General features: G+C 37.7%; 1 long non-coding RNA gene across 2 annotated transcripts in view; it reads right to left on the reverse strand.

Moving 5' to 3' along the window:
- The window catches only part of LOC140597972 (uncharacterized), a 206,043-nt gene that overhangs the window by 38,037 nt on the left and 141,125 nt on the right, over positions 1–26,881 (reverse strand). The window contains exon 4 of one of the 2 annotated variants that reach the window (XR_012000071.1): positions 18,634–18,719. The exons of the other annotated variant lie outside the window; for it this stretch is intronic. This is a non-coding gene — a long non-coding RNA (uncharacterized lncRNA). The remainder of the gene's footprint in view (positions 1–18,633; positions 18,720–26,881) is intronic. 2 annotated transcript variants of the gene reach the window in all.

The following is a 26,881-nucleotide window of genomic DNA, read 5'->3' on the forward strand; positions in this document are numbered from 1 at the left end:
ACTTAGCTAACTGAGCCACCCAGGCATGCTGGTGTGTGTCCTTTCTTTTCACATTGTCCCCTTTATAACTTCTGTATATATTTTTAAGGAATTTATAGCACTATTTTTCTTACTTTTAAACCTTGCACTTTGTCATATTGTACATATTGTCATTCAACATGTTCTTCATCAATACATTCTCAAAATTTATCCATATTGATACACATAGATATAGTTCAATAACTTTAACTGTTTTATATTAATATAGTATATAAAATATCTCAGTTTTAAACCCATTTTAAACACATACAACACAGGTTATTTCCCATTTTTTACCACCTGCTAACGGTGCACAATAAAGACCCTGATAATAAGTTTCCTTATGCAGTGTTCAATACCTCAAGGGTTTATAACTAGGTTTAGGATGGCTGAGTCAAAAGAGTATTATTCAATTTTCAATAGATTTTGCTATATGAAGTACAACGGGCTGTTCTCATTTGTACTCTGGCTTTCAGGGTGATTTCTTATCTCTCCAATAGGTTTCAAACACTTGTCAGATTTTTTAAAAATATATACAATGATGGATGTGAAGCATTTCATTGTTTTAATTTTGAGTTCCCTAATTACTAGTGAGTTAAGCATCTTTTCCCATGTATATTGGTCACTCACTAAATTTCGGCTTAATGAAAGGGTACAGAACGCTGCATTTGACTCACTTTAAAGCATCCTCTTTGGATCATTGTATTTTTTGCCATTTTTTTCCTTTTAGGCTTTTAAAAAATTTATGCTGGATATAAGTCTTTGGCTCATTATGAAGGTTTAAAAATAATTTCTGAAATGGCCTTGAATTTTAACCTTAGTTTTGGTGACTTTTGTTCTTATAAACTTTATATTTTCTTTTGGTCTAATTTATAAATTATTTCCTTTAGATATGCTTTCTGGGTACTTCTGTCTTAAAAATATTAAGATAGCGTCCTCTATTTCCTACCAAAAATCTTCAAGTTGTATTTTTCTTATTTTTGTCTTTAGTTCATGTAAAATATACTATTGTATATAAAGTGAAGTAGAGGTTCACTTTTCTTCAAGACAAGTCATTCTGAAGGAAAAGAACTAAGCAAAACACTTCCATTTCACGTAATTGTGGACTAATTCCTACTAAACCTATCACAAAGGACAATTAGAGAATCTAGAAAAATAAAATAAAATCTACTTGAAAGCACCAAAGAGGAGCACTTCAGCTCAGTGGTTGAACATCTGTCTTCGGCTCAGGTTGTGATCCCTGGGTCTTGCTTGGGATCAAGTCCTGTACCAGGCTTCCCTCAGGGAGCCTGCTTCTCCCTCTGCCTGGGTCTCTGCCAGTCTCTTTGTGTCTCTCATGAATAAATAAATAAAATCTTTAAAAAAGAAAGAAGAAAGAAAGAAAGCACCAAAGAGTTCCACCATGATAATAAAGAATTGCCAGGATAGGATCTGGGAAAGGATGAGGACCCTGGAAGTAGAGCACAGCATTTGGGGTCACTTTCCTCCAGGAGATATTTGTCAATTCTGAGGTGGAAAACTGAGAATCCAAGGGTGAAGCTATAAAGTTGATAGACTTGAGAGTGAGCGGGATGTTCAGTGTTCAGACCTGGCAAGTAAATAAAAGACGAGTAAGGCCCCATCCATTTGGCTTGAGACCACAAAATCCATACCCTGGGCATAAGTATGAGCCATAGGTAGACCCTGGTAAGGACTTCTATTTAGCTACAAATCCTCTTAAGCCGTGAAATTTTACTAAAGTAATCCTGAATGGGTAGTGTCTTCATTTGTCTGACAGAAGTAAGAACAAATCTATTCTAGACTAAATTAATATGATCTTAGGTCTCAAAACTTTCTATAAGAATATTGAACATAAAATGTCTGAAACACAATAAAAATAACCAGGCCATAAGAAAACAAGACAATATGAAATTTAACAGAAATAATAGTCAATGGAAACAGAGAAATTCCAAATACTGAAGCTGTCAAACACAAATATTAAAATGCTCAAGCAGGTGAAAGATAAGATTTGAAAATTTCAGCAGGGATCTAGAAACAAAAAGAAAAAGGAAATTCAAGAATTGAAAAATAAAATAACATGAGTTAAGAACTCAGTGGATGGATTATTCAGCAATCTATGTGCAGATAAAGAAAGAATTAATGAATGAGAAGATAAAGCAGAAGAAAATATTTAAATGTAAGATTGGAGAGATAATTGTTTGGAAATTTTTGAAGAGAAGATAAGAAATGCAGAAGACACAGAAAGGAGACCTAACACACCAGTAATTGAAGTCCAAGAAGACAGAATGATAACAATGACGAAGAATTCTTCCCAAAAAATTTTAAAACATCAACCCATCAACTCAAGAAACCTTAAGAACAATGAGCATAAGTATGAAGAAATCCATACCTAAACCAATCATAATAAAACTACTAAACCAAAGACAAAGAAAAAAATGTTAAACTAGACAAGGAAAAAAGATAGATTGCTTTTAAACAAGCAAAAGTTAGTCTAATAGATGACTTCTCATCAAAAACAATGAACCCAAAAGACAGTGAAATACTATCTTTAAAATGCTAAAAGGGAAGGACTATGAGGCTAGAAGCCTATTTTCAGCAAATTGGTCTTCAAAAATAAAGGTGAAATAGAACATTTTCATACAAACAAAAAGAATTTAAGTTTAGTAGAGTTACACTAAAGGAAATATTAAAGAATATTTTTCAAACAGTAGGAAAAATAGCCCCAAATGGTAGTCTGAAGGTGCAGAAAGGAAGAAAGAGCAATATATATGTGCTTAAATCAAAATGTGTATTGGCTGTCTTAAACATAATAATATTATATTGTAGGGATTGCATTTTATATAAAGAATCAAAATATTAGACAACAGTGGCATGTAAGCCAGTAAAAAGGTAAAAAGAGTTAAAGAATTCTCTGATTCTTATATTTTTCTGGGATGAGATAAAGGTATTATTAAATTAGAACTGTATAAGTCAAGTATACACATTATAAGTAAACATGTATACGTATATTGTAAACAGTTAAGGATAAGCACCTTAAAATTGTTTAGAAGAGTGTATAACATTTAGGCTAACTGAAGAGGAAATGGAATCATAGAAAACATTTGATTAATCCCAAAGAAAGCCCAAAATGGGAGAAGAGGAATATAGACCATGCAGGACAAAGAGAAAGTATTGGGTAAGGTGGCAGACTTAAGCCCTGGTATATCAGTAATGGAAATAATAATATAAACAGATTAAATGCTTCCAAATTTAAAAGACAAAGACTAATTAAAAAGACAAAGAGGCACTGAATCTTTTTTAAATCAACTCTATGTTATTTATGAGAGTTACATATAAAACATAAGGATACAAGAAAGTTGAAAATAAAGAATGGAAAAAAGATATATCCCTCATACACTAACCAAAAGAAAGCTGTATGGCTATGTTAATATTAGTAGATCAACAAGGATACATTAAGGCAAAAATCGTTACCATAGATAAATATGAAAAATTCATGATGATACACACTTCAATTAATGGGGCAGAAGAAATCATTCTAAATTTGCATGAAACTAATAATAGGCTCAGAATATATAAGAATTTGAAGGGACTCTGAAGGGAAATAGACAAATTGACAATCATGGTAGATTTTAACACACTTCTCAGTGTCAGGCAGGCAAAAAATAATCAGTGAATGTATAGATTTGAGCCACACAATAAAATTTCGGCTTAATGAAAGGGTACAGAACGCTGCATTTGACTCAAGAATGCACTTAAAGCAAGTTTCAACTGATATCACTAGATGTCTGAAATCACAGATGTTTTGTCATCATAATGTAATCAGGCTAAAAAGTAATAAGAATAAAATGACTAGTGGGGCACCTGAGTGGCTCAGTCAGGTAAGCATCTACCTGCAGCTCAGGTCATGATCTCAGGGTCCTGGGATGCCTGCTTAGTGGGGAGCATGCTTCCCCTCCCTCTCCCTCTGCTGCTCCCCTTGTTTGTGCTCTCTTGCTCTGTCAAATAAATAAATAAATAAATCTTTTTTTAAAAGAGAGAATAAAACAACTAGAAAATTCCTATATGTTTGAAAATTAATGACCTATGAGTCATAGAAAGAATTACAATGTGAATTAGAGAATATGTTGATTAATGAATGAAAATACTATACACCAAGTAATTAGGTAAACTAAAACCATGTTTAGAGGAAAAATTTGCATATATTAAAGGGGAAAAAAAGCCTTAGAAACCAATGAACTAAGCACCCACCCAAAGAAGTTAGAAAAAATTAAACCAAAGGAAAGTAGAAAGAAAGAATTGACGAGTAGAAATTAGTGATATATAGAACCAGAATGCAGTAAAGAAAGTCAACAAAGGCCAAAGTTATTCTTTGAAAAGGCTTTTCTTTGAAAAGTTATTCTTTGAAAATGGATAAACTCCTAACAAGATAAAAAGGAAGAAGGTTACAAATAAGTGGTTTCAAGAATGAACAAAGGGATGTGACCATAGATCTTAATAAATATGTATAGAGAGAATATTAGTATGCATAAATAGTTAAGTTTCTAAAAATGTGGGGATTTTTCCTATTATCCTGTCAAAAACTCATATTTAGCTTCATTGTAATGTTGACAGAAAACAGACTCTATATGAAATCAATTCATTGAAATTTATGGCTCAGTATACGGTCAATTTTTAAAAGTTTCTAAATATGCTTGAAAAGAACATTTATTCTGCAGCTGTTGAGTGTAGGGTTTTATAAGAAAATTAGGTCAAGTGTGTCAACAGTCCTATTGTTATATCTTTCTTGGTTTTGTCTGTTTGTTCTCAGTAGATACTAAGAGATATACTAAAATCTCTCGCTGTGGATTAGGATTTAATATTTCTATTTGTAGTTTTGTTCATTTTTGCTTTATAGCATTTGAAGCCCAATTTCATTTTCATCTTGGTTGACAAGTCAATCTTCAGTCAGTTGTCACCCCGTTGAAAGTAATCTTTATTTTTTTTCTATCGCTGTTTTTTTTTTGTCTTTAGTTATCGACAGTTTTTAACATAGATATTAACAAAAAATTTTTTAAAGATTTTATTTATTTATTCATTCATGAGAGACACACACACACACACAGAGAGAGAGAGGGAGGGAGAGAGGCAGACATAGGCAGAGGGAGAAGCAGGCTCCTGACGTGGGACTCAGTCCCGGGTCTCCAGATCAGGCCCTGGGCCGAAGGTGGCGCTAAACTGCTGAGCCACCCGGGCTGTCCTATATTACCAAAATTTATAACATATATTCATATATATTTGAGGGTGTGGTTTTCTTTGTATTTACCCTACTCGAAGCTCACAGTCTTCATGAATCTATGCCCAGACGTCTTTTTTCTATTTTTTTAATAAAAAAATTTTTAAAAAGATTTATTTAGTTATTTGAGAAAGCATGCATATGTGTGGGGGAGGGGGAGAGGGAGAGACAGAAACTTAAGCAGGCTCCCCTCTGAGTGCACAGCCCAACACAAGGCTTGATCTCATGACGCTGAGATCAAGACCTGAGTGAAACGAAGAGTCAGATGCTTAGCTGTGCCACCCAGGCATGCCTGGCTTGATGTCTTTTCAACAAATATTTAACTATTATTATCTCTTCGTGTGTTATTTCTGTCACATTCTCTCTCTCCTCTCTCTGGAATCTAATTACATATATGTTGGACTTTCTCGCTGTATCTCATTATACCTCTCATCCTTTCTTCTGCATTTCCCCTTCTTCCTGTAGTTCATTGTTGCCATTCTCTTCTGGTTTGTTTTCCAGCATCTTACTAATGTTGCTAGATGCAACATTAGCATCATCTGGGGACTTGTTTGAAATGCAAAATCTCAGCCCCAACAAGGTCTACTGAACCATTGATAAAGGGGTATTGAAATTTCCAGCCATAATTGTCAGTTTGTCTATTTCTTCTTGCAGTTCTATCTTCTTGCAGTTTTTGCTTCATATACTTTGAATCTTTGTTATGGAGTGAATTAACCTTTGTTATTAGGTGAATAACCTGAGAATAGTTATTTCTTCTTGTTTAAATGACAATTTTATCATTATGAAATGATAATCCCTGTTATTATTTTTATATGAAATCTATTTTGCCTGGTATTAATATGGCCACTCCAACTTCCCTTCAATTAGTGTTAGCATGGCGTGTCTTTTTTCATTCTTTTACTTTTAACTCATTTGTGTCTTTATATTTGAAGTACGTTTCTAGTAAACAACATTTGGTTGAATCTTGCATTTTTATCCATTATGAGACTTTCTGCCTTTTCCTTGAAGTGTTTAGACCATTTACATTTAATGTGATTACTAATATGGTTAGATTTAAATCTATCATCTTGATACTTGTTTTCTATTTTTTCCTACTATTATTTGTTCCCCTTTTCCTCTTTTTCTGTCTTCTTTTGAATTAATCGAAGATCTTTCATGATTCTATTTTATCTCCTTTGTGAGCTGATTAAACATAACTTTTTTTTTGTTAGTGCTTGGTCTAGAGTTTACAATACATATTTAACTTATCACAATCTGCCTTCAAATTATATTGTACCACCTTGTATATAGTATAAGAACCTTACAATAGTATACTTCCATTTCTCCTACCAAGATCTTTAGGAAATTGTTGCCAGACATTTAATATAAGTTTATATTACTCTATAATCTTTGCTTGTCTGATCCTGCTACATACTGTTTCTGCTGGTTCTCCCTTATGATGCCGTTTGTTGTTGTTGTTGTTTATTTTGTGTATGTTTTTATTTGTTAAATTTTATTGTGTGCTCATATTTTTTTAGAACTTCACCAAGGTAGGGATGCCTAGGTGGCTCAGTTGGTTAAAGCATCAATTCTTGATCTCAGCTTGGGTCTGATCTCAGGGCTGTGATTTCATGGCCTCACATTAGGCTTTGTGATGGGTGTGGAGCCTACTTAAAACAAAAACAAAAACAAACAAACAAAAAAACTTCACCTAGGTAAATTCTTTAAGCTTAGAAGGAAGGTAGGTTTCTCCAGAGAGAGGATTTTCACTTGTTTCTGTCTATTGTCCTCAAGCACTACCAGAATGGAAACATTTTTTTCCTTTTCTTTTTAAGATTTTATTTATTTTGAGAGAGAGAAAGAGAAAGAAAGAGAACATGTGGTAGGGGAAGGGCAGAGAGAGAGGAAGAGGGGGAGAAGTAGCCCCCACCCAGTGGAGTACAGAGCCCCATGTGGGGCTCAATCTCATGACTCTGAGAGCATGACCTGAGCTGAAATCACGAGTTAGATGCTTGGGGTGCCTGGGTGGCTCAGTTGGTTAAGCATTGGACTTTTGGTTTCAGCTCAGGTCATGCTTTCAGGGTCCTGGGATTAAGCCCCATGTCTGGCTCCCCACTCAGCAGAGAGTCAGCTTGTCTCCCTCTGTCTCTGCCCCAGCCCTTCCCCCTAAAAGTTGGATGTTCAACCAACTGAGCCACCCTGGTGCCCCCTAAAATGGAAACATTTTAAATGAAAACTTCAGATTGAGATTTTGTTCAGAAAGTCTAGATAGTATGAATTTTGGGTACAAACTTGTATGAGGATTTGTTTATGATTACATTCAAGAGGGACTGCTTCTCGTCCTATCTTAGCACTTTATTTCCAGATTGGTAATTTTCCATGAAATTCCCTGAGGGTGGCAGGGTGGGCTTCTTTCTAGTTTGTTCTTGCTTTAAGGGTATAATCTCTGGCATCTCAGTTATATGATCAAAGTCTCCTATTAGACTCCCTATTTTGGATAGGCCCCAAGCTATGTCCTGCACTCCACAGCCAAAAAGGAAATAAAAATCAAACTTCATGTTCATCTTCTTTAGCAAATGCCCTGAAGGCAAAGAAGAAACAGCTATGCTTCTCTTTCTGAGCAACTCTCTTTACCTGGTTTTTGGTGTGAGTGCTTCTTACTTTCTTGCCAGCTCATTGATTCATTTAATAATTTATTTAAAAGTTGCTTTCATCTGGCATTTTTAGTTGCTTTCCATAGGAAGGTTGGCCAGGGTATCTCATCCATTGCATTGTCAATAATACATCCTCTAGAGTGATGTTTCTAAAACACCAACTAGGTCATTTTGCTTTACTCCCTAAACATCTTCAATGGTTTCAGTGCTTTCACAATAACATGGAAACTGCTTTGTTTGATACCCAAAGATTTTCTGATCTTTGCTCCTGCTCATCTCTCTGGCCTTATTGCCTATACAGCATTCTCACATCTCTCTGACCTTTGTGTGTCATTTTTTCTCTCAGCGTAGGCACTGCTTTTCCAGGAAGCCACCCACAACTCAGTCTGGGTACATGCTCTCTTGAGCTGTTCACAAACACTACACTGCTTACCCTAACTGCAATGTAAACCATCTGTTGCTAGATTAATCCCTACAGGATATACTTTTCCAGCATAGGCTGTAGCTGATAACAGGTATTCATTTCTTAAGTGAATGAATAAGCAAACCATTATCAGTATGGTTCAGAGGTTACTGAGTGTTAGAATGGACTAAGATTTCATAAAGGATAGGGGACATGAGTCAGAATACTTCATAAAATTTAAATGTAACCTGATACTAATTTTCCAAAAAGTTCAAAGTCTTAAAATTTTTCACAAGTCATATGTTCTGAACCTTTTCTGCAGAAAAACCTCAGGCAGTTAAATTAAAGAAGCATTGTCTTCACAGGTTTGCATCTTTCTAACAAAATTCTGAGCAGCACAGGATGTCCATTTCTTGCTTAGAATTAGAAAAACAACACAAAGCAGGTCAGCTCTCCATGAGCAGAGCGAAATGAAGGATTGCTGTTTGGGGGATGGGGCGCAATTAGGAAAGTAGGAGGAGATTTGGTCCTTTTTTATAAACATGATGATTGATTTGTACTAGAGTTGACCTGAATATCATCCAGTCAGTAGCATTAATTTTTACCAATACTGGCTATAGAGAACTGTCCTTACTTTTCCTCCTCCCTTCCAGAACTATCTACCAGCTGCATTTTCCTCCTCTGTGATAACAACAACACCATGTCCAATTTGAAATACAAACCCAAGAAATGCAAAAATTCCAACTGAAACAAGAAATCATATGTGAAGACATTAATTTTCACTGTTATTGTTCCAGCTGTTACACTGTTAATTGATATAACCTATTTATTCATAAATAAATATATTCATAGCAAAAATATGGATAATCAAACCTGATATAACCGCCTGTCTAAAGATCTAAATTTCCTCAATCTTAGAAAATTCTTAAATGCAATTATTTGTCAGTGGCTGGAAAAGAATCTTTCTTAACTTATAGTACTTTCTGCAGCTTGGTGAAGGTAAAATTTCTTAATTTGGCAATTTAGTGTGGATTAGTATGTCTTCATGATCTTTAGATGAAAGGTCAAAATTAAGTAAGGATGCATAATATCATTTAATTATTATGCTGATACAGTTATTTGGTGGCCACAAAAATGCCCCAAAAGAGCTCCATACATTTGATGGCATTTAAAATTTTGTATATTAAAATTTATAGTTTGGGAGCACCTGGGTGGTACAGTCAGTTAAGTGTCTGACTCTTGGTTTCAGCTCAGGTTGTGGTCTTAGTCGTGAGATCGAGCCCTGCACTGGGCTCCATGCTCAGCACAGAGTCTGCTTGAGATTCTCTTTTCCCCTCCCTCTGCCCCTCTCACTTGTGCTCTCTCTCCCTCTCCCTCAAATAAATGAATAAATCTTGTTTAAAAAATAAATTTATGGTTTCTATATTGCTACGTACTAAAAAGCAAGAGCAAATAAAGCAACATCAATATCTAAGAAATGAACATGATAAAATGTTATGTTCAAAGCTAAATGATGCCGAATCACAGCTATCCACTCTGTAGGCCAATCTTCTAGAGACATATGGCAGGTTGACCCCAGCCAGTTGCAAAGGCTGTCTTGAAATAGGGGCTGCTTTAAAATGTACTTCTGCATCAAAAATAGGTGCCCACATCCCAAACAACACCTCATGTTATCTTAGGCTTGTCAGGGAACGCATGACCCATGAAGACCAAGATAAGACAACTGTTCCCCAGGGGGCATCCTAAGGCACTCAGAGAAGCTAGGCTCCCTGCTCCTGGAAAGGCCCATGCCAGGTTGTCCCTCTGCAGCCTGTAGCAATAAAACTTTACTATACCTGTGTTCTTAATGAAATATCAGCATAAGTCTTGTTTTCTCTCTTGTATATCTAGAAATGAAGGAGACCCACAACACAATACAGGCAACCAAACTTAACTTCTATTTTAGTATAATTGATCAGTTGATAATCTTCCTGAGTCATAGTTTCCTCAACTGTAAAACTGAAATCAGCTCTCTGGCCCCACACAGTTATTGTAAGGAACATTCATGAAAGAACCACACACCTCACAGTTCCCCTATCTATATGGCAGATCTTAGGGACAGGGACACTTGTTGTGCTTGGCACATTTTTGGAAACTGATAAGTGTATGAAATAAATGTTAGGTAGATGTTCTAATTATCTTTCTCTGGGGGAACAAATTATCCCAAACCTTAGGAACTTAAAAACAACAAAAATGTATTATATCATACAGGTTCTGAAAATCAGGAATCTGAGAGCAGATTAGCTGAGTGGTTTTAGCTCAGAGGCTTTTATGAGGTTGTAGTCAATCTGTTACATAGGGTTTCCATCATCACAAGCTTAAATGAGGCTGGAGAATCCACTTTCAAGCTCACATGCTGTTCCTGGATCTGTTTCTCACTGGCTTTGCGCCAGGGGGCTTCAGTTCCTCTCTACATAGTGCTAACCTTAGGACTGCTTACAACATTGCAACTGGCTTTCCTCAGAGCAAACAAGGAAGAAAGCAAGAGAGAGCCCCCAAGATGGAACCCACATATCTTTTATGACCTAATCTTAGAAGTCACATGTCTCCCCTTCTGCCATGTGTTATTGGTCACACAGACCAATCCTGGTATAATATAGGAGGAGACTACACGAGGTTATGAATAATCAGAAATGGGGCCCATTGGAGACCATCTTGGAGCTGGCCACCATATTAAATGAATGAATAAAGATGCCCTTTAGGATATTCCCATGACCTATTCATCAAGTTTCCATGAGGAAGTTTCCGCATAAACAACTTGTGACCTCTTATATCCCATCCTTTACTACTTGCCTCATCCAGGAATGGGGTATAATGGTGGGCAATAGCCACTGGTCCATATTTCTTGACTGGATCATCTATTTGAAATTATGAGTAAAAATACTCTCTTCCTTCTGAACTAGTTCATGGCAGAAATCCTGGTTGAGTACAGACCTAAACATGCCTTCAGATGGACAGTTCCAAGGTTTAAATTGGTTACCGGAAGTCAGAGAAGCCACCTGGCTAGGATGTCTGACCATTCTCTTCAATATGTCATCACTGTAACAGAGATGATATTCAATCTCCATCCATGTGATTCTCACTTCTCTCCTTGGCTGGTTTTGAACTTAGACAAGGAACAAGAACATTCTTTATTATCCAGCAAAAAGGAATATCATATCAGAATGAAGCAATTTCATTTAATACCAGTGGGATATTTTTTTTAACTTTCTTGTTTTTTAAGATTTTATTTATTTACTTGTGTGTGAGAGACAGAGCATGAGCAGGGGGAGGGGCAGAGGGAGAAACAGACTACTTGCTGAGCAGGGAGCCCAACACAGGGCTTGATCCCTTTGATCATGACCTGAGCTGAAGGCAGACATTTAACTGACTGAGCCACCCAGGTATCCCCCACCACAGGATATTTTATATAATCACAACTGAACAAGATCAATCTTCATTTTAGGAATTTTATTTGTTGATTCTCCTCAATGAGATAGAGGAAAATTTTAATATGGTAATTAGATTATTTTTTTCCCTAGAAATTTAAATCCTTAATGTTCATTATCTTTGTAGGGGTATTTACTCCCTATAGATGCTAAATCAGAAGTTTAGCCATGGCACTGTAAATGCACTCAGAGTTTTAGTTATTTGCACTCAAATTGCAATGGAATAACCATGAGATCCTAAAGGATTGTAATTTTATAAGATTCAGTCACTTCTGTTTTTACATGCCACTGGACTCTGGCTAAGCCTACTGTGTGATATGACTCTTGAGTTCCTATAAGATATTAATGTAATTCTTCAATTGTAAGATACACTTCCCCCACATTTTAATGTTTCTGGGATGAAGATGTCAAAAGAAACTTGTCAGCTCTTTCTTTTGTTACTATACGTGTGATGCATTCTAAAATTAGTGGTGTTTTAGAATCAAAGAAATGTAAATTTATGGAACCTGGGCTTATGGAAATCTTCCAGCTTGAACTGTCTAGGTGAAAGTTGTTCAACAATAACATTTGGTATGCTTTTCCGGATAGTTTTTGATATGCGATTTGCCTGTGTCTCCTGGCAACCTTGATTGGCTTTGATTTCTTGGGAGATTTGGGGAATAATAAACCAATAACATATCTAGTTGGAGAGGCCATTCACACTGACACAAGCAGAGATTTCACCAGAGGACATATGATATCCTTTGTTCCTAGGCTGTCCTGAATGCCTACTGGGGCTATTTTTAAGGAGTGAGCCCTTCTATTTGTGCCTCAGAGTCCTGGAAATTGAACTGGAAGATTGCAATTCTTCCAGGGTGAGGTAGGACTGGGACACCGAGATAGGTAGTAGAGGAAAGAGGTTGCTCAGAGCATCTAAATGCTTAGGAGTACCTAGGTGGCTCAGTCGGTTAAGCACCTGACTCTTGATTTCTGCTCAGTCATGATTTTGAGGTCATGAGTTAAGCCCCACGTAGGGCTCTGCACAGGGTGTGGAGCCTGCTTGAGATTCTCTGTCTCCCTCTTCCTCTACCCCCCCCCCACACTCATGCTTCCTCTCTCTCTCTCTCTCTCTCTCAAATATATATATATATAAACATATACATATATGTAAAAACATATACATGTACATATATATGTACATATACAAAATAACATATATTTTTATATATATATATTTAAAAACACAAGCTGGAGAAATGGCCCTTGACTAGAACGGTGGAATATGCTATAATACTGGTCTAAGAAAAAGGGAAAGCAGAAGTGAGTGATTCTGTTAAAAAAATAAAAAGAAGAAGAAGTGGAAAATAACAAGCTACAGCCCTTAGGAATTTAGTGTATGCTTGTATTTGAGAATTAGCAATGATGTGGAAGCAAGCTGCTAACATCTTTAACCACACCAAATATTTCTCTATGATACCACTACAAGAAAAAGAGTCAGTAAAGAAAAAAGATTTGGGGGGAAGATTAGATTCAACCTGTGAGAATAGAATTCATGGCTTCATGTTGCTGGCTAAGAAATATGCTCCCCTCGTTTGAAAGTATTTATATTCAAAAGAATTTCTGTATTGGCTTTATCTGTAAGCCCAGGCAGAGGTGAAGGTGCATATAAATTAGAGGCAAAGAGTCTGCTATACACCATAATATGACCCATAGCAAGGCAAAGGATCCACTAGTGATAAAAAATGCACTACACAGACCACGAAAGGGCCAAACCTCAGGCCAAACATTCTCACAGCAATTTACAGAAGCCCTAATTTGGAGGCCCAATGTAAGAGTAGTTATTATTGTTGCATGTATAAAATGATTCCTTATCTAGTCCCTGTAGCTTCATGTTATTACTCCACAGTCATAAAGTATAAGGAGGATACTCATTCCAAGCGCCCGCCCCTAACACCAAGATGAACTCCTAGCAGCCACATTTGGACCACCTGACCAGGCTCTCTGGCCCCAGCTGGCTGGATCGGGGGGTGGGCAAGTGTCCAGCTGAGCCAATCAGATGCTGAGAATGAGGAGTTCAATTTGGACTATTTCTTTGTATGATGGGACATGAACTTGGAACCTAGAGTGTGTCTATCACAGGCTTTCAGGCAGGAGGAGAGGGATGAAGCTGGTTCTGCAGAAATAGAGGCAAAGAAACAAGGAAGGAGAACACAGGTACAAAGAGTCCTGGTGGGTCCTGGTTCTAGTCTTCCCTGAGGCTCAAGACTCAGCTCCATCAAATGTAGCTCCATTAAATGGCCATCTGTGGCACAATGGATCTATTTGCCTCTGTTTACTTATGCTAGCTTGAACTTGTTTGTAGTGCTTGACACTAAGAGTCTTAAGATAGTACCATACATTTAATACAACTTAATATACGCCACATTTCTCTTGTCTAACTGTGAACCACACTGTTCCCTCTTCCCCCACCCCCAGTCTAGGGTAGGCCAGAGGGATGAAGGAATGGGAGACATAGTGTTAATATAAAGGTGGCTCTTGCAGTGGAGAAAAAGATAACTTTTAATATAAAAGAAAAGAATTATGACCTCTTTATTCCCTGCTGGCTATATTCCCAGCTTTAGAGCAGTGACTTACACATGACAAGTACTACTAAATATTTGTTCAACTGAATTTAAGTATACTGACTGAATTCAGTGTCTCAAACTAATGTCCAACATGAAGCATCACACTTCATATGGCAACATTAGAGGCATACACAGTGAATGAGGAATGAGAAAAGGATAGATGCTATTTCTGTTGTTATTTAAAGCTATCCCAGAAATAATAGCCAGTATGTTAAGCAGGAACAGGGTGTGAAATAAAATGCTATATAAAATTCTAGGTGGGTCAGTGGTTGAGCATCTGCCTTTTGTTCAGGTCATGATCCTGAGGTCCTGGGATCAAGTTCCACATCAGGCTCCTCTTGGGGACCCTGCTTCTCCCTCTGCCTATGTCTCTGCCTCTCTCTCTGTATCTCTCATGAATAAATAAATAAATAAATAAAATTTTTAAAATTCTTGGAGGGCAGCCTGGGTGGCTCAGCGGGTTAGTGCCACCTTCGGCCCAGGGCCTGGTCTTGGAGACCCGGGATCGAGTCCCATGTCGGGCTCCCTGCATGAAGCCTGCTTCTCCCTCTGCCTGTGTCTCTGTCTCTCTCTGTGTCTCTCATGAATAAATAAATAAAATATTTAAAAAAATAAAAATAAATTCTTGGAATATGAAATAGATGTACTTTTCCCTATTCCTCCAGCTGAGTACCACTAAAAACCCTTGACATTACATATGAAATGAACATAATACTCAAGGTGGAGAGCAATAAGCAGACTGGCCAGGGACCTTTGGGGTGACCAGCACGTTGTCCTCAAGGAACAACATAGTAGTTAGTTCTCTAGATTTTCTTCTGCCTTAAATGTCTTGGATTTGTATTTAAAGAAACTGCAACCCAGGCACACCAAACTACACAGAGAAACAAACAAAAATCCTCCTCAAAACTCTGTTCTTTCTAGCCAAAGGACCAGGAAAGAGACTAGGGAGACAGAAACTTTAGAAAATAACTGTTCTACTCCAGCTAAATGCCACAGGAAAAAACTGCGGCCCCAGCTGCCAGCAAAGGGTGAGTGTGGAGCCTAGACTTCCATCCTCATCAGGCTATAATAGCAGCCTACTCAGAGAAGGATGAATAGGGAGCTGGGATTTCCACCCCCATCCTGCAATAACAAAGCACTCTTCACTCTCCCTACAGAGGTGGTGTGAAAGACACCCGAAGTAGAGTCAGCACTTTCACCACTGTCCAGTGGCATGAAACTAGCACACCCCTCCCTGTGGTGTCAGTGGAGGCCATGTGGAAAGTAATAATAATCCACTCATACCTCCCAACCAGGGTGACGTCAGTGAAGCCCTATTGGGGAGCTGGAACTCTTACCCCAGGCCCCAGCCAACAGTAACTAGGAGCTTCCCCCCTTCTCCCAGGAGAGGCCAAGTAGAAACCTGAATTCTACCACTGCCTGACAGTAATAAAGCAAACCACCTTTTCCCTGTGGAGCAGTGTCAAAACAAAACAAAACAAAAAACTAGCTAAAACAAATGGTTTCAACAAGATCCAGATTCTCATAATACCCCAAATGTCCAAGTTTCAATCAAAAATCACTCATACATAATACCAAAACAGGAAAATCTCACCTTGAATGAAAAAGATAATCAGTAGAAAAAAGACAATCAGTAGAATGAAAAAAGATAATCAGGAGGAAAAAAAAAGACAATCAGTAGACAATCTCACCTTGAATGAAAAAAGACAATCAGTAGATGTGAATACCAAGATAACTGAGATGTTACAATTATCAAAGAAATATTTCAAAGTAGTCGTCATAAAATATTTCAACAAGTAATTATGAATAAGCCTGAAACAAATGAGAAAATAGAACACTGAAAATATTCAGCAAATGATAGAAGATACAAAGAAGAAGCAGATGGATGGATAGAAGATATAAAGAAAAACCTCAAAAATACAGTAATTGTTTTTTTTTTTAAAAAAAACTCAATTTGTTTAAAAGCTCAACACGGAGGGTACGGAGGAATAAAAGAGGAAAGAAGCAGTAAATTGAAGTAAAACAATAGAAATTACCCAATCTGAACAATACAGAGAAAGCAGACTTAAAAAAAAAAAAAAATGAGTAGAGCCTCAGGAACCAGTGAGACTATCACAAAAGATTTAACATTCATGCCATCAGGATCCTAGAAGAGGAGAAAGAGGATTGAGCCAAAAACTATTCAAAGATACAATGGTTAAATATTCCCCAAACTTGGCAAAGACAGATGCCTATAGATTGGAGTTTTTCTGATCCCATTATCTCAAACAAGATAAATCCAAAGAAATCCAAGATATCCAAAGAAACACCAAGATACACAGTAGTTAAACTCCTGAAAGCTAAGGGCAAAGAATATATCTTCAAAGCAGTAATAGAGCAACAGTGCCTTACTTACAAGAGAAGAGCAGTTTGGACAACTGCTGGGTTCCCATCAGAAACCACGGAGACCAGAAGAAAGTGGCACAATTTTCAAGCACTGAGACCCAGAATTCTATATCCAGTGACCATATCCTTAAAGAATAAAGTAGAAATCAGGACATTTTCATATGAAGGAAAATTAATTTACTGACAGCAGACAACCTGCAAAGAATGGCTAAGGGAATAGAAATGACTCTATGAAAGAAGGAAATTTAGAACATCAGGAAAGAAGACAGAATAATAGGAAAAAAATATGGTTAAATACATTTCTTTCATCTCTTAAGTTTTCTAAATTCTGTTTGACAGTTAAAGAAATTATAATAGTGTCTAACGTGATTCTAAATGTATACACAAGAAATACTTGCAGTGGGGACGGGTAAATGTATACAAAGGGAGATAGGTTTCCATAATTCACTCAAACTGGTAAAATGCCAACACCAATAGACTATGAGAAGTTCTGTCTATAATATTGGACATCTAGAGCAACCACTAACAAAGCTATACAAGGAAAGAAATGCAGTGAAAAACACAGTAAATTATTTTTTTTAAACACGATATATTAAAATGGAATTCTAAAAAACAAATCCATAGGAAGGCAGAAAAAATAAAAATAAAAAAATAAAAACAGAAGGAATAAGCAGGAAATATAAAATAGCAGACGTAAGCCCTAATATATCAATAATTACATTTAAGGTAAAAAGCCTAAATATATAACAAAAGCCTAAATATACCAATTAAAAGACAGAGTGGTAGACTGGTTTGAAAAATATGACCCAACTATATATGCTGTCTATTGGAAATGTACTTCAAATATAATGATTGCCTTATTTCCTTCAGGCCGCTATAACAAAATGCCATAGACCAGGTGATTTATAAACAATGAATATTTATTTCTTACAGTTTTGGAGACTGGGACGTCGAAGATCAAGGCACCACAGATTTGGTATCTGGTGAGAACCTACTTCCTAGTTTATAGACTGTCATCTTTTCACTGTTTTCATAAGGCAGAAATGTGCAAAAAAGATCTTTCTGAGGTCTTTTTTATAAAATCCCATTCAAGAGACAGAGCCCTCATGCCCTAATCACCTCTCAAAGGCCCCACCTCCAAATGCCAACGTATTGGGGATTGATGATAACATGATTTTGAGGTGGCGGACACGAACAGTCTTAGCAATGATATAGATAGGTTAAGAGTAATAGGATGAAGAAAGCTATACCATGCAAACCTTACTCAAAAGAAAACAGGAATGGATATATTAATATCAGGTAAAGCAGACTTCACAGCAAAGAAAATTACCAGGGGAAAAGAGGTTAATACATAATGATAAATGGGTCAATTCTCCTAGGAGACAGCAATCCGGATTGTGTATACACCAAACAAAAGAGCTGCAGAATATAGGCCTTCCTCAACTTATGATGGTGTTGTCCCCATCAGAGTTGAAAATAGTGGTTTTGTTGTTGTTGTTGTTGTTTTAAAGATTTTATTTATTTATTCATGGGAGACACAGAGAGAGAGGCAGAGACATAGGCAGAGGGAGAAGCAGGCTCCCTGTGGGGAGCCTGACATGGGACTCGATCTAATAGTTGAAAATACTGTAAGTCGAAAATGTACTTGATATACCTAACCTGTTGGACATCATCACTTAGCCTAGCTTATCATAAATGTGCTCAGAACTTTTACATTATCCCTACAGTAATAGAAAGCCTATTTTATAATAAAGTTTTGATTATCTCATGTAATTTATTAAATACTATACTGAAAGTGAAAAACAGAATGGGCATATGAATACAGAATAGTCATAAGCGTAGCATTATTTACCCTCATGACTGCATGGCTGGCTGGGAGCTGAGGTTTGCTGCTACTCCTTAGCATCAGGAGAGAAGATCATGCCCCATATTGTTATCCTGGGGGGAAAAAAATCAAAATTCAAAATTTGAAGTATGGTTTCTGCTGAATGTGTCTTACTTTTGCACCATCATAAAGTAAAAAAAAATCAGAAGTGGGACTATCAGAAGTCAGGACCATCTCTATGTAAGGCCAAAAGTGACAGAAACAGAAGGATAAAAAGACAAATTTACAATTATACTCCAAGAGCTCAACACCTCTCTCTCAACAATTAGTAGAAAAACTAAACAGAAAATCAGCAAGGATATAGGCAATAACATGATCAACCACCAGAATCTAATTAACATTTATAGAATATTCCATCCAATAACAGCAGAATACATATTCTTTTCAAGTGTCCATGGTATATATACTAAATAGACCATATCCTGGGCCATAAAACAAATTTTAGCATATTTAAAGAATTTAAGTCATATAGGGAGAGTTCTCTGACCACAGTGGGATCCAGTAGAAATCAATAACAGAAGGATGACAGGAAAACAAATGGACAAATTTCTAAATATTCCATGGGTCAAAGTAGAGGTCTTAAGAGAAAGCAGAGTCAACTAAAAGAGAACTGTTTATACTGATAACAAAGTTTTGCAGTGGCCAGTCACAAATAAACACATAAAAAGCAATTAATAATATTCAATTAAAATATGATGGTAAAATAATCCTGTTTACAATAACAATAAACAAAGTAAAAATCTAGGAATATACTCAATAGCAAACATGCTGAAATTATGAGAAAAAATGTAAAATTTCACTGAGGACTGAAACTTATACAGATAAGCTGACTGTAAAATTTACATGGAAAGGTCAAGGCACTAGAATAGCTAAAACAAGTCAAAGAATAAGTGAGAAGAACCTGTCTATCCAAGTTCAAGACAAATTATATAGCTATAGTGATCAAAGCTGCATACTATTTTCTGTATTCTTGGATGATTTAATATTGGAAGAAATCTGTTAATCGTCAGATAAGTCTACAAACATAAAACAATTCCAATAAAATCCTTATGAAAATCACCTGGGAAAAGAAATACCTGATTCAGCCAAGAAAAGTTTGCAGAAGAAAGATAATGGGGTGAAACTTAGCATACAAGACACTGACATGTATCAGATAGTCTCAATAATCAAAGTATTTTACTTAAATGGAGGATTAGACAGGCCGGTGGGAGAGAACAGAAAGTTCACAATCAGATCTATGCATATGTACAAGTTTAGTATGAGTTTCTGTATATAAATGTATGTTTCATTTATTTTGACTGATTTTCTAGTTGTTTGTGGCAGGAGGAAAATTGAGCCTTGCATCTCCCATATATTAGAGTTAGATCATATGCTTTCATAGAATAGACTGTAGAGGGGTCCAGGCCATAAAGGGGACCCAGAGATGAGGCTCTGTGGTAATCCAGACAAGAGCTGAGGTTTGGAACATTCACTCTGTGTTCCTCTGCCTCACTCAGTGTGTCTCTCTCCTGAATAAATTTAAAAAAAAAAAAATTTTTTTTAAAGAAACATTTTTGGATTTGGGTGGATTTTGCTTTTGTTATTTATTGATTTATTTATTCATGAGAGACAGAGAGAGAGAGAGAAAGAGGCAGAGACATAGGCAGAGGGAGAAGTAGGTTCCCTGCAGGAAGCCCAATGCGGGCCTCGGTCCCGGGACTCCAGGATCACAGCCTGGGCCGAAGGCAGGCACTAAACCACTGAGCCACCCAGGAGTCCTGGATTTGGGTGGATTTTGAAGAAAGAAACCAACAGATGTTGCTACTGGATTTAGATGTATGGGTGAGAAAGAGTAGATTCCAAAATGAACAAGCAACTGGAAGAATAGGGTCCTGAGCTGGGCACACCTGGAGATGGTGCAGGTTTTAGGGTGGTTGCAGCTGATGTATATTTGACATCCAAGTGAAGATACTGGGTAGATGGAAAATACAAAGCATGCTCATAAACATAAACATCCGTGGCTTTCAAATCTTCTGTAATGAGTTACACTATGTTTAATTAGTTACTACTATTACTATTTAATTATATATTTATTAAATATAACATTTCTTTATTGCTATTTAATGATTATTTAATCCAAAAAAGTGATTGAAAAAGCCATTGGCTGTACTTCATTGAATCAAGAACCTCAGAGAACCTCAGAATCCTCAGCATTTCTAACTTAGCAGATTTGCCCTCTCTGCAGTTCAGAGGAGATTAAGAAATGCATGTGAGTCTCCTTGAGGAGGCAAAGTCAGTTAGGGAGATGATTCCCTAGAGCCATAGGAAAACCTTCTGCAGAAGGAAGAGTGGGCCCAGCCTTCACACCACCCAGCACAGTGACAGGCCCAAACCACCACCCTGAGGCAAGATCCAGCGCCCGAAGATAGAGGAAGATCTTTCCTCGCTCTGCCCAAGAGGACAAAATGGCAGCTTAAAAGTGGTGAAAACTTAGGCCAGGTATCCAGGTAAGGAAGTGGACTGAATCCCACAAACACCGATGGAGCACTTACTACTTGCCAGGTGTAGGAGACACAAACAGGAACATAGCAAAGAATCTTCAGTGCAGTAGGGAGAAAAATTAACATCAGGAACAAGAAGGGGAAAGACAGGAATGGACATTTATTACCAACCACTCAGTTGCCACTTATTTCCTTACAACTAGGCTGGGGGACAGATGTCCACTCTTGCAAAGGGGTATGTGACCAACACTCCAGCACAAATGCCTAGATGCAGGGGCAAGCCCAAAACATTTAACAACAAATGGGGGGGGGGGGGGGGGAAGCATCCTGGCCAATCACCAGCCCAAGAAGAGGGTGGGGAAATCCACTGAGAAATGAACTAACACTTTGTCCTAAAGAATAACCAGAAGTTTCTTATACGCAAGTTAACCTTCCTGGCTTTTGTTTTCCAGAAGCCTGAGCTCCTTGAGGGGCAAGAGGGGAAAGCCTGAATCTGTGGGGACATAGCAGGGCATAGAGAGAACACAAGCTGCCCACCCATCCAGGAAGGGACTGAGTCAGCAGGTGCCAGGAGTAGTAGGAAGAGTGCTACTCATTGGGAGGTACCAGCTCAGTGTGCCCGGAAAGGCTGGAAGCTGGAGTCCAGGCTCCCAGCATTGGCTGTGATCCCAGGGCCAAGCTCATGATAGAAGCAGCACAGCTACCTGCCTCCCGGGGAGCTTGGAAATGAGGCCACTGAGGTGAGTGAGAGACTAAAGATGGGTCTCTTCCCACTTTGTCCGGGCACCAAAGAAGCCTCCTAGATCTTTGTGAGGCCCTGCGGGGAGGACACTTTCTTCCCACCCCCAGGATGAATAGGATCAAATTTCCCTCCAACTCTGTCATGTGGGAATTCAGAATTCAATTTATTTTGATTTAAAGGAAATAAAGGGAAGCTTCATTTCTTTTACATGGGGGTCTATAGACTAAGATGAATACCCTTCATTGAGGTTTCAAAGCCCCCTAGTCATTTATTTATGGAGCAAAACTGGACGGGGTGAGTAGAAAAGATGTTCAACTGGGGCTGTGGTTTTATAGCTCTCTAAGGACAGCTTCCTTCATTATACAAATAATATTTTCACTCCTGCTATGGGCAGCCTCTGGACTGGCTGTTGGCAACAGAAACTTAACAAGGACACAGGCCCTGCCCTTAGGGACATCAGTCTGGAGACAGATGTGCCCACAAATGATTCCTGAGGTCCTTGTAGCTGAAAGAGACAATCCAAAAGTCGAGTTTATTACTATTCATCTGAGACCAATCCTGGTTGGCCCGTGGTCAGGAACAAGGCACCACCACACAGAGGCAGGTGTCTACATTGTTAAGTTAAAAGTTTCCAGGACCCACACACAAGGGTATGCCTGGATAATTCAATCCAATTCAATGCTAGTCACAGCATCTCTTATGGGAACCCTGCTCTCTAAAGGCCTCTGTGGCCAACAAATATTGTGAAATTATAGGGAAAGCCCAGAATTTCCTAACAAACAGTGAGCCAGAATGGGAATAGAGGAATAGGAGCTGAAAGTTTTAGATTAAAAAAAAAAAAAAGGCAAATAAAAATAGTCTACATGGAAAAGTTATGTGCTTTAAAAGCTAAGATTCCTTGGCCCATTATACTGCACTACGCATATATGATTTATATTTTCTTTGCATAGCCAGAGAGTCCCACCTGGAAGTAAAAGCAAATAGGATCAATCTAGGAGAATTTAATAAAAGAGATTATTTGCAAAGATGTGGGCAAGGTATAGGTAAGCCTCGAAGGATGGGCAGTGCCCTATGGCCAATAAGACCAGATCCTTTGTGAAAGCTGGTCTGGAGCCTGAGGTCTTTGCGAAGAGAGCCACCTGCTGAAAGCTGTGGCCTTTAGTAAAGGATTCAGTCAGCTCAGGGCAACCTCCCAGGAAGAAAGCTGAAGGAATAAATACTGTGGCCTCACTCTCCATTGGAGAGTATGATTGGGCTCTATAATAACAGAATGTGGAAAAAAACAGAAGGCAAGGCAAAAATAAAAAGGGGTGGGGGGCATGCCTGGGTGGCTCAGTCAGTCAAGTGTCCAACCCTTGGTTTCAGCTCAAGTCTTGATCTCAGAGTCATGAGACTGAGTGCTGCCTCAGGCCTGCGCTCAGTACGTGGAGTCTGCTTATCCCCCTCTCTCCCTCTCTGCTCCTACCCCCCACCTCTGCTCACACATGCTCTCTCTTTCAAGTAAATAAATAAAATCTTTATTTTTAAAGGGAAGATAATTGAAACTCTAGGAAAAACTAACACCATAAGCTCCAAGAAAAACTAACAGCACAACCAAAACTAACACTATAAAGTCATAACAAAATATTGCAAAATCAAGGCAGATTTGAGTAGACGTCAGCAGACCCAGGGAAAAAAAATGGAATTTAAAATCTGAGTAATGGAGAAAATAACCTAGAAGATACTAGTAATAGAATAAATAAAACATGTTTTTTTCTTTCTTTCATGAAGAATAAAGAAAGGTAAGCAGCAAAGGGAGTGGGGATAAATACACCAGAAAGGTATGGTCCAAATTTAATGGAGAAGAAGACAGGATATGAATGTGAGCAATTAGTTGAGTATAAAAACAAATCCTTTCGAGTATTCTTCTGTGAGTAGCATAAGCATAAGGTCACTGGAATCCCTGAGAAGGACTGTAATCATAGTCTTAGCTCCAAAGCAAATAATATTTCTTCTTTTTTATTAACATTTAATCTTTATAATGTTCATGACTTACTGCCTGGAACTCTCTTTCCCCAGATATCCACATAGTTTAGCCATTATCTCCTTCAGGACTTCACTCAAATATCACCTTTTAGAGAGACCTTTCTATCTAAATTGCAAAATATACAAGTGTGTGTGTGTGTGCATATGTACACACATATACATACATTCCATATAGCTTAAATTTTTCCCCTAGGCACAACTAGCATACTAAACATTTTCTTCATCTTATTTATTTTCTGTTCCTTCCACTAGAAAGTATGTTCCACTAGGGGAGGGATTTTTAAAAAATATATGCTACTGTATTTACTGCTATTTCCCCAGCACCAAGGACAGGGGCTGTCTCATGGTAGGTCCACAATGGGTATTTGTTGCATTAACAAATGTTGAATCAAGCCATAGGCAAGTCACAAAAGCTATAATTGTATTTATGTGATAGAGATGAAATGTCATTGTACTTGGCAAAGCAAAAATAAAGGCCACAATTCACAGAGGTTGGGGGGATTGGTGGGTAGAAAGGTAAAAAAATATATAAAAGAGGGAAAAAGAAGGTTAAGAGGCTAATATTCTTATTTTACCACATGGATAATCAAGAGGCTGGCCAGAGGTGGTGAAATAAGAAATACAGGTTTAAAAAGGTTATTTAAAGTTGCAAATGTGTCAGTTAAAATAACAAAAAATAGTAATATAACCATATTGCAATGAGTGAACCAGAGGAGGCAAAAGACAGATAAACTAAATTTCATCAAATATAACATAAATCCATTAAATCATTCTGAAGTTGAGACATCCAGAAATAAAAGTATAAGCATAATATTTACAGTGTGGAGATAATCTCAGAAGACCGTATAGTAGAAATGGTTAAACATGATTGCTGTGAAATTGTGGTTTCAATAATGAATGACTAGATTGTACAAGCCCGCCACTTCTGTAGATAGCAACTATAAACTCTGGACAGAATATTTTTTAAAAATATTTGACAGCACCAGGAAGTGACCCAAAACAAGCATAAAGAGCAGAGAATTCAATGCCTGAAAGAAGGGAATTGCACTGGGTAAGATCTATGTTCTTGCTAATTTTCCCAAAAGGCACTGTATAGTCTGCATAGGGGTAGCAGCTAGAACTGAAACTGAAAGCCTGAACTGGCTTGAAATGTTAGGGTGTGAAGCAGCCAGAGCAGTGGAAACTTGACAGGAGAAAAGCCAATGGTTAAGAAAAGGAGCCACCGAATGGGGAGTCACATTTGCATACAACTCCCCTCAAATCCCTAGTTAACCCTGAACTGTGAATATGCAGGAAAACTCTGTGAAGCCTGCTGGGAAGCAACAGCTGGAAGACTGGAAAAATTGAACAGAGATTTCAGCTGTCACCCAGTGCAGGGGAGACAGTTTGGATTTGGAATCCACCCAAGTTGAGGGAACTTGGTAAACACTTGGGTTTTCCATTAAGCCCACAGAAGGGTCATGCTGGAGAAGATGATGTCCCAAGACAAAGAACTTACCATGAGACTAAGGCAAAAACTGAAACATGCTCACCTTGACAAAGTGTGATCCTAAGAAAAGAAAGCAATCTTAGGTTCAGGGGGACTGACCACTAATTAGACCACTTGATAGAACCAAAAGAAACACTCTTTAGAGAACTAGAACAGAATCCAGAGTTTCTACAACATATCATGGAAAATGCCCCATATATAAGGTTTAAAAAGTTAGACATACAAAGAGACTATAAGATGTGACTACTGGTCATGGAAGAAAAACTCCATTTAATAAAAATAGATGCCAAGATGATCCAGATGTTGAAATTAGTAGACAAGGATTTAAAACAACTGTTATAAAATATTCAAAGAATTAAAAGAAATTTCAGGGACACCTGGGTGGTTCAGCAGTTGATCATCTGCCTTCAGCTCAGGGCTTGATCCCGGGCTCCCTGCGAGGAGCCTGCTTCTCTGCCTCTCTCTCTCTCTCTCTCTCTGTCTCTCATGAATAAATAAATAAATCTTTAAAAAAAAGTTTCAGCAGAAAATGGGAACTACACAGAAAATTTTAAAACTGAAAAGGGCACCTGAAATGAAAAATGTACTGAATAAGTTAACAATAAATTCAGTGTGGCAGAAGAGGGGGTAAGCATACTTTAAGATAGATCAAGGGGCACCTGGGTGGCTTAGTTGGTTAAACATCTGCTTTCAGCTCAGGTCATGATACCAAGGTCCTGGGATAGAGCCCAGGCTCCCTCTGCCCCTCCCCTCTGCTCATGCTCTCTTTCACTCTCTCTCAAATAAATAAAATCTTAAAAAAAAAAAAAGATGGAGCAATAGAAATTTTCCCATATAAAAAAGATAAAATATGAAGGGAAAAAAAGTCTCAGTGAACAGAGATAATATCAAGTGCTCTAACATTATGTGCAGTTAAAGTCTTAGAAGGAAATGATGAATAGAACAATATTAATAAAACAATAACCCCAAATTCCCAAATTTAGTTATAAAAAAAAAAAAAGGTCGTGAGTGCCTGGGTGGCTCAGTCTCTTGGTTTCAGCTCAGGCCGTGATCTCAGGGTGGTGAGGTCAAGCCCTCTACCAGGCTTTGTGCTCAGCAAGGAGCCTGCTTGAGATTCTCTCTCCCCTCCTTCTGCCCATCTCTCCTGCTCATGCTCTCCTCTCCAAAATAAATAAATAAACCTTAAAAACAAAAACAAACAAAACAAGCAAACAAAAACAAAGGTTCAAGAAGCTCTGCATCTACTGAGAATGAACACAATCAGTTATATCATAATTAAATTTCTAGAAGCTAAAGATAAAAAGAAAATGCTAAAAGCAGCCAAAAGAGGAGAAAAGAGACATATCACACATGGGGTACAAACATAAGATTTTTCACTGATGTTTCATGAGAAATAATGGAGGTGAGTTGACAATGGAATGACATCTCTAAAGTGTTGAAGAAAAATGCTGTCAACACTGGATTCTAATTCAGTGAAAA

This window comes from Vulpes vulpes, chromosome 1, assembly GCF_048418805.1.
Source record: "Vulpes vulpes isolate BD-2025 chromosome 1, VulVul3, whole genome shotgun sequence".
Classification (NCBI taxonomy): domain Eukaryota; kingdom Metazoa; phylum Chordata; class Mammalia; order Carnivora; family Canidae; genus Vulpes; species Vulpes vulpes.